The sequence below is a fragment of the Rhineura floridana genome, chromosome 10 (genome assembly GCF_030035675.1).
Source record: "Rhineura floridana isolate rRhiFlo1 chromosome 10, rRhiFlo1.hap2, whole genome shotgun sequence".
NCBI classification, from domain to species: domain Eukaryota; kingdom Metazoa; phylum Chordata; class Lepidosauria; order Squamata; family Rhineuridae; genus Rhineura; species Rhineura floridana.
In genome coordinates this window covers 3,369,131-3,387,117 of record NC_084489.1, presented here as the reverse complement: position 1 = coordinate 3,387,117, position 17,987 = coordinate 3,369,131, and the positions used below count along the sequence as shown (strand labels likewise).

At 40.9% G+C, this 17,987-nt stretch overlaps 1 protein-coding gene across 1 annotated transcript in view; it reads left to right on the top strand.

Annotated features, from left to right (window-relative positions):
• CNTNAP2 (contactin associated protein 2) overlaps window positions 1–17,987 on the top strand; it is a 1,241,930-nt gene that overhangs the window by 676,465 nt on the left and 547,478 nt on the right. The window lies entirely within an intron of this gene.

Below are 17,987 nucleotides of genomic sequence, written 5' to 3'. Positions count from 1 at the left end.
AAGGTGTTTATTTTGGTTTAAAAGTTCTAATTGGAAAATATCATTGTCCTACAATCTGTCTTAAACAGTTCAGAAGATACCTCTGTTGTCACAGTTTGTCAAATGGGATGTTCAGTATTGCATGGCAACAACTATGTGCATACTTATCTATCTACTTTTCTAGCATTATCTGTAGATGCTGGGGGTTGAACCTGGGACCTTCTGCGTACTCTTCCACTGAGCCATGGCCTTTCCCTGTTCTCCCCCTGCCTGCTTTATCCTCACCACAATGCTATCGGGGAGGTTAGACTAAGAGATAGGGACTGGCCCAAGGTCATATAGTGAGCTTCATAGCTGTGCAGGGGATTTCAACACAGGTCTTCCCAGTTCTAGTCCAAAGGGAGAGAGGAGGTGGAGGTGAAGGATCTGCTGGCACTGCCGCCACTAAAGCAGCAGTAAAAGAAAAAATGTAAGGTGGGGAGAAAGAAAGGCTGCCATCACTAAAGCATCAGCAAAAAACAAAACAAACACAAAGAAGCAAGCGGGGGGGGGAGGGGGAGCTGCTGCTGCCACCATTGCCATGAAGAGGAGGAAGGGTGGCAGAGGCAGAGGAGATAGGAAGGCTACATACAGTTTTGGTTGCTTCAGGAAAAGCTCATTTGAGTGTTGCTTGGGAGAAGCAAATATTCTCTTGCTATTTCTGGTGCCTTTGTATGGATTGCTATTCCAGAAGGATGATTATGCTCACAATAAGTCCCAGGCTCAGCCCCAGTTAAATCTGGGAATATTTCATTACCTTCAGCAAATGAGAAACACTGAAGCCAGATTCATTTAAGACCAGTCTGATATATCACATACACACCATAAACCCCTTCACACATTTACCTGGGAGTAGGGCTATTTCCTAACCGGCTCCACCTCCTGACATCCATGTGACAAGCATGGACATCTTCAGGAGGAAGGCTTAGGCATATATGTCTCCCCAGAGCTCGTAGCCTAGATGACCAGGGCCCTAGCTCCCAGGAAAGTCTACCTGCATAGAGGTCTACATACACATAGGCTTTGCTTCTGTAGACATCTATACTCATTGTGCAGTTATTGAGGGGCAGGACACAGTGTGGCCTGGGGAGATGGGGAGCGGAAATATAGTTCATACTTGAAGAAAACCCCTTCACAAGTACAGAGCATGAAGATGGTTTATATTTCAGTCTGATTCCAAAGGTCAGATGTGACTGAACAAATTAAATGAACAAGAAAAATAATCCTGTTTCATCCTAGGATCTTCCTAGTTAGGTCCTTGATCACTTGCAGACAAATGGTTTAACAAGGTGTTTGCATTTTTCTTTACTGTATATGCTTCAAACAGACATCTCAGTAGAGGCTTCTTCCTGTATTCATAATATATAAATGTCCATGGAATAATTTCTGTAACTAGCTGCTACTAATTACTGAAAATGTGATTTCTCGTTGAAGAACACACTTTAGATCCTATTTACTGCTAGTATTCTTTATTCCCCATATTTTTCGTGTAGCAAAATACGAAAGTTAAAAAAGAAAAGCATTTCAGGTCTCTGTATTGGCAGGCTGCTCTGCTTCTGTACGCAGGCTGAGCTGAGCTGCCAGATGGAATAGTTTGTGGTAGCTCAGTGACAATTTCACCTCCATATGCCAATCATCCTCTTTACCATCTGCCATGTCAAAGAGAAAATCATCTTTATCATTCTAATGACAGACTCCCCTTTTCTTTTCTTTATCACCACAATAGTAATTGTCTTGTTTCTCAACAACATGATTAAGTCCAAAGTCATTTCAATGGCACTTTGGCATCTGCCCATCTTTTTTCCTTTCTTTCATGTCTGCCTTTTAATTTGACATATTTTTCCACAGGGCACATTAAATATTGCATTGATCAATGAGAATGCTTTGTGAGTTCTTTATAGTACATAGCAGAAAGAAGGGAATGATGGTGGAGCCTTTAGACATGTTAGTGAGGGAGACTGTTGACTTTCAAAATTTTCAAAACAAGAAACTAGCATAGAAGCAAGCTAAATACAAACTAGAAAATACACACTCTCCTTTTTTAAACACCTTTTGGCCTCCAACTTGTTCCTAGTTTAAGGGAAGGTCTGTAGTACTTTTTTTCAGCAGCCCCACCCCTGCATAACCACTATCCCAAATCACAGTCACATGTCTAGAGGGACTAGACAGGATATAATTGTTGTTGTTGTTGCTACTGTTGTTATTTCATATGTACATCACCCTTTCTCCCTAGAAGCCCATAAGAATGTGTATCAACCATATCCAACTTACAGGTCTGGACTACAATTCTTGTCATCCCTGACCATTGGCTATGCTGGTTAGGGGGGATTATTTTTATTTATTATTTAATTCATTTGTTGGTCATCTCATATCCATCTGTCTCTAGGCAACTTACAACAGATTTGAAAATATACAATATAAAACAGATTTTAAAACATACAATATAACACAAATTTAAAAACATATGATATAAAAGCTTAAAATCCAAACAAAAGAAACTAGGATGGCACACATCAAGGGCCAAAGGCCTGAGTGAAGAGGAAGGTCTTTGCCTGGCACCTAAAGACGGATAGAGAAGGTGCCAGACATTCCTCCCTTGGGAGAGCATTCCACAGCTGCGGGGAGCCATTGCCAAAAAGGCTTGTTCTTGTGTTGACGCCCTCCAAGTAGGGTTGCCAGGTTCATGGCCTGAGACTGACCCTATATCTTTAGGAGAAGAGAAAGTCAGCCAAGTGCAGGTGTTCTTGCAACTCTGTAATGAGAAAAACCACAAGGTGGAATTCTCCCTTCCCCCTGCGCAACTTTTAAAGATACAGAAGACCTCTTGTATCAATTTATTGTATGTTTTAAGATGTTTTTGTGAACTAATTGACCATTTGAATTTATTTCTTAGAGTGAATTATTTTCTGTTCATGTTGTGAGCCACCTTGTGCATAAATTGTTATGGAAAGGCGGCATACAAATAAACAGTGATGATGATGATGATGAATCTGTATTTGCTATTAGGAGACATACAGAAATTTATAATTTTTTATCCTGAAAGCAGTCCATGTGTTTTATTGTTCCATTTTAATTATTCTAGAAGAAATGATAAGATTTTTTTGTATTTTTGTATCGTAGCATTTCTTATATATATATATATATATATATATAAACGTAATTGTGATTAACCAAACAGAGGTTTTTATTATATTAACAAAACGTTTCAGCTTCCGCCTTCATCAGCTGCTAACATACAAATGCTGTTACCAAGGTGGCAGTTATAGAGCTTTGAGGATGGAATGCTCAGAGGGGCTTCATTGGCAGAAGCTAAGTAGTGGTGGTACTGTCCTCCAGGTTCAGGCCATGTGGTGCCAATGTGTCCAGAGAGTAAATCCAAAGTTCTCCCTTTTGGTCAATGCTGCTGGATCTGCTGGCATCTCTGTCGCTGTAATGGAGAAGTCCAACAGGCTGTGACCCTTGATGTTAAAATGCTTTGCAACTGGTTGCTCCACTTTTTTTGTCAAGATTGCCGACTTGTATACACACACACACACACACACACACGAGAGAGAGAGAGAGAGAGAGAGAGAGAGAGAGAGTTTACTATCTGGTTAATTAAGTTATTTGAAACTAAGCATTTTTATATTTATAAATAATATATGCAACATTCTCCTGTGAATTTTCTTTCTTTCTCTTTACAGTCTTGTAATTTGACCTTGAACAACAATTACAAAAACAAAGCAAAACAAAATTGCCCACCAAGTAGGCAGCTGTTGTCAACCAAAGTGCCTGTTGCCCTTGTATTTCCTCCCAGTGTGATGTTCAAAACAAAATATTCCCCCACTCCAGTGGTGTTAATGTAATTAAGTGGTGTTAATTTTTGATTGGTTTTGATAAAGCCCTATTCTTTAAAACTCTGTCAGGAATCTTGCTTCCTCATAGTCTTTGTTGGCTATCAAGGAATTTTGTGAAGGATATTTCCATGAAGTTGGTAGGCGTGTGCTCTCTGAACTTCTCTTAATTAATTTTAAATTTGCATCCTTATAGCAGATGAAAGTGTCCCACTTTTTTCCCTTTCAAAAAGACACAGAACAACCTCAGCAGTGGTCCTCAAATATCTGCTTTCTCCGCTGACTCCACATAGGGAAGGGTTTTGCTACTGGAATTTGGGCAAACCCTGCTTATGCCATTTTCAGCTCAAGATGAAAGAGATCCTCTGTTTTGCATCCTCTTCAATGAAAACATCTCATAATCAAATCAAACTTTAGAGCTTTCACAAATGATTTCTCCCCCAAAACACCCCAAGATGAAACCCCATAAAACACCAGATCTATAAAAAACCAAAAAGTAGAATTATAAACATTTCATTTTTAAAAACACTATATAAAAAGCTAAACTTCATATAACTAAAATTACCCTATTAATAAAATCTCTTTTCTCTGAATTTTTTACCAGCATGGTAAATTAGTTACCAAATAGAAAAACCTAGGTTTAGAGTTGTCAGTAAAAATATGGTTCTCTCATTAGCCAACCAATTTTTTTCCTTTTGAAGATGACAGCTATCCATTTGAGTTACATAGAAACAACATCTCAGAAAATGAAAAGCAGTAGGACAAAAAATCTATATAAATTAAGACTATATGACACTTTGAGCGTAGCCTGGAAAATTATAATTTGCCATCTAATTACTAAGTCAATGAGTATTGACAGCAAGCTAAAACAATCGCTGAGTAACAACAGGGAGGTATTAGCATGCTTAGGGAACCCCCCCCAAAAAAGAGAGCTGAGAATGCTCAATAGCAGGGCTGGCTCCAGATGTCTGAGGGCCCTTGCTCATAGGCCCTCCGTTTTCTTCTTCAGACCATACCCTTCCCTCTTGACCTCACCATTTAAACTAAAACAAATTTTATTCAACATGGCAACATTCTGTTGTCAAAGAAAAACACAACCGTTACTGTTACATTACTACTTTATTTATTTTGTCAGCACTACATCCTAAAGGTAGCTTCTCACACCTACCTAGGAATAAGTCCCATTAAACTCATCAAGGCTTACTTCTGAGTATTATTACTATTACTACTACTGCTGCTGCTGCTGCTACTTATCACATGTATATACCACCCCATAGCCAAAGCTCTCTGGGCAGTTTACAAAAATTAAGAAAACAGAACATTAAAAACAAATATACAATTTTAAAAACCATACAAGGTTTAAAACTTGGAGTAGACATGCATATACAGTATGATTGTACTGCCACATCTATAATTTATGAGAGATATAACAGTGGTAAACAAAAATTCACTTTTCAAAGTAACCACTAGAATAAATTTTACCCTGAGATTAGAAATTTCTATATTACAGCAAAGTTACTTGTGAAACTTTAGACTATCAGATTGAATTAAAACATTAACTCATCCTTTCAATACGTCCAGAAAAGTGTGTGTCTTTTAAATTCTATATCTAACTGTACACCCCCACTCCAACCTCATGCTTACTTGTGAAATGAACTCCCGGGGCATGTGTCACCCACAAGAGGGTCACACATCCTAAGATTGAACTCCTTTCTTTAGAGGCCATGAGGGCCTAACTAGATAGGATGTGGAAGACCTGTGAATATTATCCCCCACATTTTTACTGAGTCATAGAATCGTAGAGTTGGAAGGGCCTATAAGGTCATGGAGTCCAACCCCCGCTCAATGTAGGAATCCAAATTAAAGCATCCCCAACAGGTGGCTGTCCAGCTGCTTCTTGAATGCCTCCAGTGTTGGAGAGCCCAGCACCTCCCTAGGTAATTGGTTCCATTGTTGTACCGTTCTAACAGTGAGGAAGTTTTTCCTGCTGCTCAGTCAAAATCTGGCTTCCTACAACTTGAGCCATTATTGTCCTGCACTCTGGGATGATAGAGAAGAGATCCTGGTCTTCCTCTGTGTGACAACTCTCCCCTCAGTCTTCTCTTCTAAAGGCTAAACATGTCCTGTTCTTTCTGTGTCTCCTCATGGGGCTTTGTTTCCAGTCCCCTGATCATCTTCGTTGCCCTCCTCTGAACCCGTTCCAGTTTGTCTGCATCCTTTTTAAACTGTGGTGTCCAGAACTGGACGCAGTACTCAAGATGAGGCCTAACCAGTGCCAAATGGAGGGGAACCAATACTTCATGTGATTTGGAAACCATACTTCTGTTAATGCAGCCTAAAATAGCATTTATCTTTTTTGCAGCCACATCACAATGTTGGCTTCTATTCATCTTGTGATCAACAACAATCCCAAGATCCTTCTCGCATGTAGTATTGCTGAGCTAAGTATCCCCCATCTTATAAATGTGCATTTGGTTTCTTTTTCCTAGGTGTAGGACTTTGCACTCATCCCTGTTAAATTTCAGCCCAATCAAGATCTCTTTGAATTATGTTTCTGTCTTCCAAGGTATTAGCTATCCCACTTTTGGATCATCTGCAATTTGATAAGCATTCCCTGCACCTCCTCATCCAAGTCATTAATAAAAATGTTGAAGAGCACTGGGCCTAGGAGCAAGACCTGCAGTACCCCACTCATTACCTTCCTCCAGTTTGAGAAGAAAACTTTGATAAGCACTCTTTGAGTACGATTCTGTAGCCAACTATGACTCCACCTGATAGTTGTTCCTTCATCCCACATTTAACTAGCTTGCTAATCAGAATATCACGGGGCACTTTGTTAAAACCTTTGTTGAAGTTGAGATATATTATGTCCACAGCATTCCCACAGTCTATCAAGGAGGTTACCTGATCAAAAAATAAGATAAGATTAGTCTGTCAGGATTAATTCTTGATAAATCTATGTTGGTTTCTAGTAATCACTACATTGGTTTCAAAGTGCTTACAGATTGACCACTTTATAATCTGCTCCAGAATCTTCCCACAAATCAATGTCAGGCTGACTGACCTATAGTTCCCAGTTTCCTCCTTTTTGCCCTTTTCGATGATAGGAACAACATTAGCTCTCCTCTAGTCATCCACCACTTCACCCATCCTCCACGATTTTGCAAGATAATAGATAGTGGTTCCGTGAATTTTTCAGCCAGTTCCATTAATACTGATGCAGTTCATTGAGCCCTGAAGATTTGAACTTGTTCAAAGTGATTAGGTATTCCTTGACCATTGCTCTATAAATCTCAAGCTGCAATCCTGCCCCTTCAATTTAAGGTTCCCAGGAGAGTCATAGACCCCATTTTGGGAGAAGATTGAGCCAAAGTAGGAATTGAGCACTTCTGCCTTTTCTTTTTCATCTGCTGTCATTTTGCCATCCTCATTTAGTAGCTGTACCGCCATTTCTTTTCTCTGTCTTTTATGATGGATGTACCTGAAGAAAGGTTTTTTGCTGGTTTTGGCATCTCTCACTAACGTCAGCTCATTCTCAGCTTTAGCTTTCCTGATGCCATCTTTGCAATTCCATGCTACCTGTCTGTACTCTTCCTTTGTGGGCTTCCTTCCACTTGCTGTATGTGTCCTTTTCTGTTTTCAGGTCATCTCTAAGCTTTCTGTAAAGCCACATTCATTTCTTCTGCTGTCTTCCCTCTTTTTTCCTTGATGGAATTGTATGCCATTGTGCCTTTAGAATTTCCTTTTTTAGAAGTTCCTACCCATCTTGTACTCCTTTTCTCACTAGGGTCACTTGCCATGGAACCTTGCTTACCATTGTGCTGAGTTTACTAAAATCTCATTTCCTGACGTCCAGGGTATGTGTATGGCTACTCTCAGTTTTTGCTTCCTTTAAAATCTAGTATAGTGTGGTCACTTTTCCCCAGAGTTCATCTACCAAGTGACTTCATCTGCCAAGTCATCTCTGTTGGTTAGAATCAAGTCAGGAATTGCTGGTCCTCTGGTTGCTTCCTCCACTTTCTGTAGGAGAAAGTTATTTCCAACACAAGTCAGGAATTTCTTGGAGGGACCATGTTTGGCAGAATTCGTCTCCCAACAGATAAGAGGGTATTTGAAGTCCTCCGTTTCTACTAGATCATGCCTCCTCGAAACATTGGCAATTTGCTTTGCAAAAGCTTCATCCTTGTCTTCTCCTTGAATGGGTGGTTGGTAGTAAATTCCAACTACCAAGCTCATTCTCCTGTATTGATGTTGAGCCCAGGGGTGTTGAGCACAGCCTCTCTCCTGAGGATCAAGGAGGGGGAAGGCATGAGTAGCAGGTGCCTCAGCCGTCAGCGGGCATGGACAATCTAGCTGTTGACTCTAGCCCAGACCTTGAGGAAGAGAGCGAGCTAGCCACCCCACCAGTTCCCACGGATGGCCCTGCCCCTCAATGAGACAGTGCTCAGCCATCAAGCACCCCCACGGAGCCGTTAGGGGAGGATTCTGAAACAGCAGTAACTCCTCCTGTGCCAAGCAGTATCCTAGAGACGTCCGACACTTCCTAGCCCTCTGCTTCCCCGCCTGCAGATGAGGACCCTGTTCTGTCAGATGAGCCTGTGGAGGCTTGCCCCCCTTCACCGTGCTCACAACGTAGGGAGAAGCAGACAGGGCAGAGGGCGTGTGTGCGAAGGAGTGAGAGGTTACGCTCCAAGACCTCTCCTATTTGTACACCGCCCTGGGAGCTGTTAGCTATAGGGCGGTTTAGAAATGCAATTAAATAAATAAATAAATATTTAAGACTGCCGCACTGTGAATGGGGCGATGAGTCAACTTTCATCACACGTTGCAAAGCATGTCTAGAGGGTAGTTAGGGACTTGTAGTGAGTTAGCATAGGGTTTTTCTATGAGGCGCTCAGCCTTTGATGTATCCATTACGTTCATAAAGCAAGAGTTCCTAGCACCCTCGTCTCTGACTTGTGGTTCCCGCTCTGAACCAATTTCTGTGCAGGAAAATATATTTTTTACATATAGTATGACTCTGCCTCCCTTTCTGTTCCTTCTCTCTTTTTGTGAATAAGATATCCTTCCGTCACTGTATTCCAGTCATTGGAGTCATCCCACCAAGTTTCAGTTATACCTATCAAGTTATATTTACTCTCCTGTATTAAGAGTTCAAGTTCATCCTTTTTGTTTCCCATACTCTGGGCATTAGTATACAGACATCAAAGACCATTTGATTTATGGTCTGGCTTCCTTCCTACATTTTTATGAAGACAATTACTGCGACCCATTAGAGCCATTCTCTCTGTTCATCTTATTGTGCACAAACCTTAGTTAGTTTTGCCACCAAGTTTAAGGCTCTCTCCCCTTTAGGATTCAGTTTAAAGCTCTCCTGATGAATTTCTCCATGCTGTGGGCAAACACATTCTTTCCAGTCCTTGTGATGTGCAACCTGTCACTTGCCAGCAGTTGAGTTTCCTTCCCAGAGCTTCAAAGTCTGAAGTGATTTCTTTGTAGCTCCGCTTGGCGGTATCATTCTTTCCCACATGGATGAGAAGAAAGGGATATCTGTCAGTGGGCTTTATGAGTGATGGCAACCCTTCTGTCACATCTCTAATCTGTCCTCCAGGGAGGCAGCATACCTGGTGAGTCCATGGATCTTCTCAGCATAGTTGGGTTTCAGTCCCATGCAGTAAGGAGTCTCCCACTACTACTACTCTTCTCTTCTTGTTGTGGGGCATAGTTTCATTGCCTCTGCTTGACTGAGCTGCAGCCTCCCACTCACTGTTGCATGAGATCTCTTATCATTCTTCCCCTGCATACTGTCCTCTAGTCTCATCCTCAAGTGCCTGGAAGCAGTTCCATAGTTCCACTGGTGATGGATGTCTTCTCGCTCTTGTGCTCCTAACTGCCACCCTTTTCCATGGAGTGTACTCCACTTTGTTATTGCTCTCCACGTCAGTCTCCTCTTTTGCTTCAACATGCTGTTGTTCTTCCACCTCCTGCACTTCTCTTTGCTGCTGTTGTTCCAGCATTCTATCTAAGAACTCTTTGGCTTCACTTAAACTTGAGGAGAGACTGAAAGAACTGGGCATGTTTAGCCTGCAGAAAAGAAGACTGAGGGGAGATATGATAGCACTGTTCAAGTAAATGAAAGGTTGTCACACAGAGGAGGGCCGGGATTTCTTCTCGATCGTCCCAGAGAGCAGGACACAGAATAATGGGCTCAAGATGCAGGAAGCCAGATTTTGACTGAACATCAGAAAAAACATCCTAACTGTTAGAGCCATACAACAATGGAACCAATTACCTAGAGAGGTAGTGGGATCTCCGACACTGGAGGCATTCAAGAGGCAGCTGGACAGCCATCTGTTGGGAATGCTTTAATTTGGATTCCTGCATTGAGCAGGGGGTTGGACTTGATGGCCTTGTAGGCCCCTTCCAATTCTACTATTCTGTGATTCTATGAACTCTTCAGTGTAGCCACCCGCCATTCCAGACCTATCACTTTTTCTTCCAACAGAGCAACCAGCTTTCACTTGTTGCTCAAGTATGACATGTTGTTCTCAGGCAAGAAAACAAACATCACACAAAACTTGCAGGTCACCACCACTGGAGTGTCCTTCCCATCCATAGTCTCTACTGCCTTTCATTTTTTTTCTTTTTCCTTGTATTGGAATGGCCTGTGCTTTGTCTTGTCTTCCTTCAGGGTAAATAGAAGAGTCCCACTGGTATGTGGTATGCTGTAGAAGGGAAAAAAAGTTTTAGGAACTTCCCCCGCCGAACTCCATTGCCAAACTCCTGTTAGCTCTCCCTGTCTGCTCCCTCTGTTCTCTCACTTTCTGAGAGCTGGCTCGCTTGTATCTCCTCTGGACCAGTTCACAAAGCTCCATCTGCTCTGCTAAGTGAGGAGTCAGGAAACAGTCATAATAGCACTTGCTATTAGGGGGTTGTGGATGGATCAAGATTGTGGAGGTGGGGTTGATCTTTACCCCTGCATGATTTTTCTTATAAAAATAGTCTTCCCACCCAGCTGTCGTATGTCCCACTGGGCAAAATATACAAGTACCACATGGGAACCTATGTGTTTTGTCCTATAAATCACAACTTTCGAGGGGAGCGATATTAATTGTTATTCATATCAATATTAATATTCAATGTCAATAATTACTATTAATGTTGTTTCCCCTTTCATCAGCACAGTGGTCCTGATCTAAATTAGGCTGCTATTAATGCTTTAGAAAGCTGTGAGAGATCCTGTTTACAGATTTCCTGCATGATGTCTATTTTGGCTTTGAGAAGGAAGCTAAAACCCTGAAACTCTGAATCACTCACTTATTTTTGCAAATAAAACTAATATCACCTCATTTCATTATATTACAATGAAGCAGCAAGGTGGATGAATTGGTTTAAATAGGCAGAAGAATATGCCACTGCTGTCATAATGTATTATCTATAAAGTGTGTAAGATGTAACTGTGTAGTAGGTGTACATTAATTGCTGCCCTAGGCTCCTGGTGGGAGGAAGGGCAGGATATAAATTATATAATAAATAAATAAATAATTTAATTAATTAATTAATTAAAAGCTTACATGGGCTTACAAATCTTAATTAGATTCAAGAAAAAGAAGTAAAGTTCTCAAACACTGTGCACAATAAAGAAAGCCAAAAGATAACAGAAAAAGGCAAAATGAGAGAAGGCAGAAACAAAGAATTAAACAAGATGTATTTTATTGAGATTTTTAAAGGAGGAAAGTGAGGAAGTCAGCTGGCTTGACAAGTAAATTAACTGCAGATGAATGGAGAGTATGAGCAGGGGTTTAGAGAGAAAGAACAGCATAATGAAAGAAGGTTGAGGTTGTATGGGGGGGGGCTTAAAGGCAAGGTATTATGGTATGGTAGAGATAACCTAGACATCAGTAAGTGGTTTTCATCAGCAGTCTAAAGACAAATGGGACATGGAACTGAGCCATATTGGCTTATATAGATCTTAGGATATAGCTGCCACAGCTGTTGTTTTCAGTGAGGCAACTCCTCCTGTAGGATCAGATGCCATTAACAAGTTAAAGGAGTACAATTAGCTACACTGTACACTGGCTGATGGTGCTTCTTTTTAATCATAATTGCTGAGCACATGATACTGTATTAGAGAAAGATTTGTACTTTTGTTGGAAAAGAGATGGGTGATCCAAGAGAATAACATACTTTAATGAGGTCAGAAATTACAGCTTTTAAGCAATATATTATGTGACAATGAACTGACGAGGTTAATATTCAGGTGTTAATAAAAATACAGACATTTTTAAGGGTTGCATTATTCTAGTTCAAAATAATTTTGCAGTAAGCAGGAAGAAAATCTCTGGGTATTTTTTTCTGAAATGTTCATTAGTAGCTATAAATTGGCACTTTCAGTCTTGCTGAAAGAAAATTACCTCATTATTTTTTAAATGTTACTGTTTGATATTCTGTACTCATATAAATGATCAAAATAATTTTAGAAGCAAACAATGTATGGTCAGTATATTGAGTTCAAGCTGACAGATCATAGGTAGGGTTAACAGTTCTGCAACTTCCCATTTTGATATGCAGCTATGCACTTAATTTTGTTCATGCTTGTAGCCAAAACATTCTTTGTATTTATATGAAAATATGAAGTATTGGCAGGTATTAGCTGCCAACATAATATTGTGTTTGTGTATAGGCAAGCCTCTTGTTTGATATTTATCACCACTCATTTTGTCTGGTTTTGTTGTTTTAAATTAAAGTAATTTAATTTTTTATTTTTATTGTAAGTCACTTAGAGAGCTCACTTTAGCCTAAAAGCAAGAGATATATTATGAAATAAATAAATAAAAATACCAATGAACTCCTCCTTTTACTAAACTTTGAATATGAGATAACTTTGTTTTTAATATTTGTTTGTGCTGGAGTTAACTTTCTCCTTCAGAAGGTGGGGAAAGCAACTAGAAGGTCAGCTATCCTTGACTTGATTCTAACTAATAGAGATGACTTGCTGGATGAAGTGGCAGTTATGGGAACTCTGGGAGAAAGTGACCACACTATACTTGAGTTATTGCTTTTAAAGAAAATAAAAGCTAAGAATAGCCATATGTGTACCCTGGACTTCAGGAAAGCTGATTTTAATAAACTCAGAACAATTGTAAGTAAGGTTCCATGGCAAGCAACCCTAATGAGAAAAGGAGCCAAAGATGGGTAGGAGGTCCTAAAAAAGGAAATTCTAAAGGCACAGTTGCAAACAATTCCAACAAGAAAAAAGGGGAAGATAGCAGAAGAAGCTGGTGTGACTTCACAAAAAGGTTAGATATAACCTGAAAACAAAAAAGGTCATATGTGGGAAGTGGAAGGAAGGCCAGAACACAAAGGAATACAGACAGATATCACAGAATTGCACAGATGGTGTCAAGAAGGCTAAAGCTGAGGATGAGCTGAGTTAGTGAGAGATGCTAAAAGCAACAAAAAAGCTTTCTTCAGGTACATCCATAGTAAAAGACAGAAATGCTGGTACACCTACTCAGTTAGGATGCAAAATGATGACAGATGACAAAAAAAGGCAAAAGTGCTCAATTTGTAATTTGGTTTCATTTCATTTCATTTCATTGCTTATCAATGGTTCCTTCTCAAGCTGGTTACGATTGGGGTACCACAGGGCTCACTCCTGGGCCCAGTTCTCTTCAACATTTTTATTAATGTCTTAGATGAGGAGGTGCAGGGAATGCTTATCAAGTTTGCAGATGATATAAAATTGGAAGGGCTACCTAATACCTTGGAAGACAGAAACAAAATTCAAAGGGATCTTGATAGGCTGGAGCATTGGGCTGAAAACAACAGAATGAAATTTAACAGGGATAAGTGCAAAGTTCTACACCTAGGAAAAAGAAACCAAATACACAGTTACAACATGGGGAATACTTGGCTCAGCAATATGACATGTGAGAAGGATCTTGGAATTGTTGATTACCAGCTGAATTTGAGCAACAGTGCAATGTGTCTGCAAAAAAGGTAAAAGCTATTTTAGGCTGTACGTATAGTTTCCAAATCATAAGTAAGTATTTGGCACTTGTTAGGCCTCATCTTGTAAGTATTGGGCACTTGTTAGGCCTCATCTTGAGTGCTGCTTCCAGTTGTGGACACCACACTTTAAGAAGGATGCAGACAAACTGGTTCAGAGGGGGGCAACAAAGATGATCAGGGGACTGGAAACCAAACCCTATGAGGAGAGACTGAAAGAACTGGGCATGTTTAGCCTGGAGAAGAGATGACTGAGGGGAGATATGCTAGCACTCTTCAAGTACATGAAAGGTTGTCACATAGAGGAGGGCCGGGATGTCTTCTCGATCATCCCAGAGTACAGGGCACAGAATAATGGGCTCAAGTTGCAGGAAGCCAGATTTTGACTGAACATCAGGAAAAACTTTCTAACTGTTAGAGCCATACGACAATGGAACCAATTACCTAGAGAGGTAGTGGGCTCTCCGACACTGGAGGCATTCAAGAGGCATCTGGCTAGCCATTTGTCAGGAGTGCTTTGATTTGGATTCCTGCATTAAGCAGGGGGTTGGACTTGATGGCCTTGTAGGCCCCTTCCAACTCTAATATTCTATGATTCTAAGTAATGCCCCCTCCCTTCCAGCTGATTGCCATCACCATGGTTTTCTATTGTTGCTTTGCCCATTCAGGCCTTTGCAGCTTTTTAATTAGCCAGTCACTTTAATGATTATTTGTTTTGTTTTTAATGGTGGTTTTATTGTTGTACATTGTGATGCTATTTTTATGATATGGCAGTATAAAATACTTTTATAAATATATATTCTCCCCATCCATCCATTGAATCTTATGCCTTCATCACTCCTCTGATGTTCCCAAACACTTGTCTGCCCCTCCAAATCCCTCCACTGCCCTCCTTCTCCCTTGTGTTTGATTCTGTCCCTCCCTGATTCCTCTTACCTGCCCAGCATTGTAAGTCAACATGCTCTGTGAAGTCCTTGCATACAGCATCTGAGAGCTATTGCTATGAGTTACAGTCTGGCATCTTGGGCTGTAGTTCCTACCATGCCTGGTAATTCTGTTGTGCAACAGAGGTTGGTGGGAGTTGGGATCCAACAGACTCTGTCATGGCTGACTGATAGCTGACATGCATGAGCATGTCATGCTGCAATGGCTGCTGAGTGAGGAAAATGAGGGCTACATGAGGTGCTCTGTGAGTGGGTGCACTGTTTCCATATTTAGTTCTTTCTCTTTGCCATGTGGGAAAAGGAGAGCACTCACAGAGTGAACCTTACCTCTGTGGATCTCCTCAAGGTTTAACATGGGGCTGAGTGCCTTTGTGAGCATGGCTCCTGATTCTCAAGACTGTATGCCTATGATCCTGCAAAGCAGAGCACTCTTGCATGGGTATTCTGTAAGGGAGGGGGAGCACATAATGGGCAAACAACACCTTACCCCTGTGAGGCTCTTCAGAGTGTGTTGCTGAGCCTCCAGACCATCTGAGCAATAGTCCTACAGCTCCAAGGTCTGTGTCTGTTATTCTGTAAAGCAACACATAAATGGTGTGTTTGGGGAGGGGTGCTCAGTGTTTGGATCTTCAGCCAGTGCCTGGTAGCAAGGAGGGGTCCTGGAACTCCATGTGTGGGGCTGTGTGGAAGGCTGCAGCAGTAGCTGGTTTTGGGAGGGGTCACTGCTTTCTGAGCCTTCTGTGCATGGAGAAGGGTATGGTTTGCTGTGGCGTTACCTGCAAAAAGGCTTCCCTCCTTTCTTCCACTTACCTTGTGGAGGGACTCTGTCAATGACCTGCCCTATGCATGCAGGCATGCACACACACATTAATTAAGTAATTAATTAATCAATAATACCACCTTTCATTTCAAGAAGACTTATCAAGGTGGTGCTATACTGTGGTAGTATTTGCTGTTGCGAATGACTGACCATTGTGCTGCTGTGGAGTTCCTGCTGGGGTTTCAAGCCAGATATATTTCAGCAAAAATCTGTTTCCCCCATGAGCTGTGGAGACACAAAGTCCTGTGTTTTTGTGGGAAGTGCTTTGTATTTGTGCTCTGTTCTCTGTGCTGAGTGCAAAGTATATTTTCACTGTGGTACCCCCTTCACCAGAGTCCCACCCCCTTGCTGGCTCAAAGTGTCCGTAACCAGGGCACATGTAGCATAGCCCCTTGCTGCACAAACTGTCATCTGAGTTGCAGTTGGTACATATGGAGTTTATAGCCTGGCAGTCTTGTGCTGTGATTTGCTGCTGAGATCTGCCATATCCCGAACACTGCCATGCATGGCTGGTGCTTAGTAAAATGCATTTCTGCCCCTTTTGTTTCCTCCAGCTTCCTCATGCCCATTCTTTCTCTGTGTTAAATTCTCCCAGGTTCAGAGGGCATAGCTGGCAGTTGATGGGGTTAGATGGGTAAATGTGGAGGACTTGCACCTGGCCTACACCACTCCCATTCATCAATCTTGGCACTTCCTGCTTTCAGCTTTTCTGCCAATGTTGCTCCTGGTGGGAGTATCTTCTGCTTGACAGGGTCTCCATTGGTGGATGGATGCAGTTCCAATAGCGTGAGCCCCCTCTGTAGTGTGTGTATGTGTGATCAGCCTCATCTTAACCCCTGCCCGCTGGCAGATCATACAATATAACCCATTTATTTAAAAATAGGAATGTGAGTTACAAATTGAAAATAAAGTCATAATTTAGTTCCAAGATGCTGTGTTTTCATTGAACTACTGTTTTGTAGGAAGTATTTTACTCTTCTTACCAGATGAAAAGCTTCCTTCATCTTCTGGGATGCTCCACATTGTGTCCCTATAAATAACTTCAGCAGTGTATCATTACACTGAGAGACACTGCAAATCCCTTTTTCATCACAAGGAAGAAAAGAAAAGCCCCAAATCTCCCAGAGTGGCATTTATATTTTCCACTGCCATTAATCTCAGTGTTAAACTAAATCCTGTAGTTCTGCACTGTGAATAGAAGAGACACAGTGCTAGATATGAGTTCCACTCTCTAAAATGCAATCAGATACGGTATTATATCTGATATGGTATCTTGGTATCAGAATTTGTTGTGGTAATTGAAAATGTCATGATTAATAAGCATTTATTAGCTTCACTGCACTAAATAATTTAATAAATTGCATAAATTAATTCAAGGGAAGAGAGAGTTTAGGTGTTCAGAAACAGCAGAAGCCACACAACACAAATCAGTCTTACAGAATTGCCAGGATCCTTCCCCAAGGGAAATTTCTTAACCTTCCACTTTTTTTTCTCATCCAACTATCCTTGATCTCTTTAGCATTTGCATATTACGTTCATGCAGATTTTCAAAGTTCTACAAATCATTCTTGCATCTCCATGTAAAAGAAAAATAATAATGTGTTGAGTAGGAATGTTCTAGAATTCCACCCAATTTGGATTTCTTACAAAATTTTCCATTAATTCATTTACTCATTATTGTTGTGGAACAGAGTTTCATGTAGCAATTTTCCATGGATATTTTCCAAAATTGATTTTTTTAAAAAAAAACCACCTCTAAAATATTTAGAGGAGCCCAGGGCGGCATCAATATTAAGAATGATATTGATATTTACTTTCATTTATCAATTTCCTTCCAAAATATCGATATTAACCTCAGTATTTTTCATGAGGGGGAAAAATAGATCAGTAAAAGCAGTGGCTAGCGGCCTAAGAATGGACTCGAATCAATACCAGCCTGTTTAAGTAGACAGAATGCTTTCGAGCCAGCACTGGCCAGTGGGTCCCATCCCTAGGTTTGAGGGTATCTCTTAGACCTCATCTGAATCCCTGGAGTTCATCTTCGGACTCCTGAGATCACAGATCTGCCTTCTGATGAGCTCCTCAAGTCACCCATTCAATGGGTTACATTTTCCTGAGGGGTGTATGCTATGCTAGAGGTGGATGATTCTGTCTTTAAAAAGTTTTAGAGATGGTATGAAATAGTCATTGTTGCTTGTGGTGTCTAATACTGTACACTAATCCCACTATCATCTTAGCCCACCATAGTCTGATACAGAGCTGTCAGTTTTCAAGCCAGAGAACCATCTCAATTCCATAACACCTGCAACCCATGAAGGAGCATGAAATTGTGGTTCTCCAACCATATTATTTCCCCAGTCC